We start from the raw sequence: 3067 nt of genomic DNA, 5'->3' as shown, positions 1-3067 counted from the left end.
AGTCTCAGATTGGGCGCATCTTTACAGGTAGAGTTTTTCTTTCTTTCTAAACTTTATTTAGCTCAGCCAGCATTGACAACGCTCTGCGGGTGACGTAAATGGCTCCGCGATACGGCAAGGGACGCATAAATCGCGCGACACAACGAATCAATAATGAAATTCGTTGCCAACGCTTTTAATAATCGATTTTTATCGACTTTATCCATTCGTTGTTGCAGCCCTAGACAACTCTGTTCTTTGTTTGTGTAAAAACTGTTATAAAGATCTATCAAATGATAGGAAATTCATTCTGTCCTGAGGGAAGCTCTCCTAGAGACATTTAACAAGTTTGGATTTTCATTAATATCTATTCTAAACCTGAAAAGGTCAAACATCCTCCTTTCCCATTTTGWTCCCCAGTGTTTTTTTCTTTCTAGCCTAATAATAATTCAGAATAAAACATTTGTTTACCTAATGGTCACAGCTCATCTGTCCTGTCAGGCATCCTGAATCTACTTACAAGCACAGATTTTCCATCTTAGTTCATTTTTATTTTGTTATTTTTTATGAGACATAAAAACTGTTCACTACTTCATATAATAATCACCTTCTGATTTATAACACAAATTCACAACTTTACCTTTACAAATCCAATAAATCTGTCTACACTCACGTCACAGATACRTGATTTCCTGACGTCCCCTTGTTTTWGTATCTCTTCCCCTCCTCGAGTTACCAGTAAAGAGAACTTCTTTTGTTGTCGGGTCTTGGACTTGATATGCTGAGCTAAACCTGCTCTGATCTAGGTGTTTTGTTAATTCTTGTCAGATGTGTTCCTCTTTGGCTTCTATAGAGGGAAAGAAATACAAAAACAAGGGGATGTTGAGCCCCGCTTGAACTCACCACATACACATAACACGACACCAAAGAACCACAGCCGAAGCATCCAAACCAATAAAGGCTGGTTTATACTTCTTGTCGCATGTCATTTACCCCCCGCTGAGTGGAAAAAAAGTTGTGCAACTTCCGTCTGCACTCCCGCTGCGATCCCCCGGTGACAGCTGTCCTATACATTGCCCCCAGTCAGCACTCCGAGACGTGRAGGATGCGGCTCRGAGCGTGTGTTTGTTTCAAAGTTTGTGGGCGTTTTTGTTTCTAAACAAGGATAGTTTCGAAGAGAAACTCACCGAGGCGGTCTGGAGGTACAACCATCTGTGACTCCTCTACCGCGTCGGTGCGTGCTGAAGGTGAGGGGAGATCCAGTGGGGAAAAATTTTTAGAAAGATCCGGTGGGCAAGTTCGTCAAAACGAGCAGCGGACATTTGAAAATAGGAGAAGTGTTTTTCATCATCCATCTCCCGCATCTGTTGGACCAACAAGCTAAACTAGCAACTAGCATTACATGCTAAGCTATGCGTGTGACGTCTGCGGTGGGAGGGATTACTATAATGTATCCCCCATGTCTTTTCCCAGTATAAACACTCACTGCTGTCGGTGACACACACGCTATTATGTCATCGCTGGGCCGCAGCCGCACGTCTTGCAAGAAATATAAACAAAGCTTAAGTCAGCTGATGGGGCACATGACCCTCTATGAACAATAGAGCTAATCAAGCCTATTGTTRGGCAATGGCCCTTTTTTCCATGTGACTAACCTGTTTGTCCATGTGGAGGCAGTGCTCATAAGGCTGAGTTCATATGAAACTCAGACTGAAGAAGTCTCTTGGAGGAGAGACGAAACATTTTACTACAGAARAACCCATCCAGAGGACCTACTTATTTTTTCCTTTTGATGAGTGTACTATCTTTTAGAACCATTTCTTACGGTTTTGTTATAATAGCTAGCCTGTAATCAAATACTTTTACAAATGTTTCTTTAATTTTAAACATGAATTTATCAAATCTGGTGCTTCAGTTAGGTAGTAATAAATACAGCTACGCTCTACCTCTGATCATGATGACTGATGTGTTTCCATACTGTTGCTGGTAATGTRTGGACATGTTGTTTTCAAACACCAAATATCCAATTTCTGCACAAACCTGGCCTTCAAGTCTGGAGGAGGTTGATCAATGTAATGGCCGCTGAAGTAATACTTTTTTCAGATATATATGAACAAATTGCTGATTATGAACTTGTCCCAATTTCCCAACCATGTTTACATGAGTTGAGTCCCTGAAAATGTCAGCCATCTACAGAAGGAGCGATCTGTAGACAGCCRAAAACCCATTTATTTGTGTTTTTGGTTACAAGTTATTAAAAGGAGTTTGTTTCTTAGAAGAGCTGTGCCAGATCACTCACCTGCGCTCCCACACTTCTCCATTCTCGTGTGAGCTGCCATCGGTGCCCTGCTTGTTGTCAAACACCAGGGCATCTTTGAAACTGACCTCACAGGAATCATCCGACTCCAGCCCTGGTGGATGAAACAACATGAACATGTTCATAACTCACAGACACGTGAAGCAATGCAATATGTTCGTCTCTCACCTGTCTCAGCGTCGTAAAACTCCTCCTCGCTGTTCATACTGAGCAGAAAAGGTAACTAAATGTCACTCAGCAGCAGCAGCAGTCATGTTTCCAGCAGCAGCATCGGCCCCCGTCTCTCTGCAGCCCAGCCCTCTCTCCAAGCATCACAGCTAAACACTCGACCTGCTACAACAAAAACTAGTTACAGGAAGCAGAGACAGCTTCTTATGCTCGATAAATCCAAACATCACCATGTCGTGTTATGACTGAAACAACAACTTCATGGCGCTCTGTCAGCCCGCTGCTCCTCTGAAAGTCTCAGTGTCTGACAAGCTAACTAGCTGTTAGCATCGCTGCTGTTCAGCTAACCCGTCAACMGGAGCAAAGATGAACAAGTAACACAAACACACTCTCTGACAGGCAAACGCGCACACCGACAACGTCAACTACACACAATTACATTACAAATACCTGTGAATTAATGTCAACTCAACGCCGGTTCACAGAAACAACCAAAGAGTGTTGTGACTCTGAAGCCTGSCGGAAGTGGGCGGGAAGGACACCGTGATTGACAGTCAGTGCTGCCAACTCCCTTTTTTTTTTTTTGTCACTTCAATTGAAAAC

General features: G+C 42.9%; 1 long non-coding RNA gene across 1 annotated transcript; it reads right to left on the bottom strand.

The window, feature by feature from the left end:
- Nucleotides 1-2247: 2247 nt before the first annotated feature.
- Nucleotides 2248-3004, bottom strand: LOC106527713 (uncharacterized). Its single transcript, XR_001311418.1, has 3 exons — nt 2915-3004; nt 2465-2629; nt 2248-2390 (listed from the first exon to the last, which is right to left on the bottom strand). It is a non-coding gene; the product is annotated as an uncharacterized LOC106527713 (long non-coding RNA).
- Nucleotides 3005-3067: the final 63 nt, after the last annotated feature.

Source organism: Austrofundulus limnaeus, unplaced genomic scaffold (assembly GCF_001266775.1).
Source record: "Austrofundulus limnaeus strain Quisiro unplaced genomic scaffold, Austrofundulus_limnaeus-1.0 Scaffold339, whole genome shotgun sequence".
NCBI lineage: Eukaryota > Metazoa > Chordata > Actinopteri > Cyprinodontiformes > Rivulidae > Austrofundulus > Austrofundulus limnaeus.
This window is presented reverse-complemented; position numbering and strand designations above follow the sequence as displayed.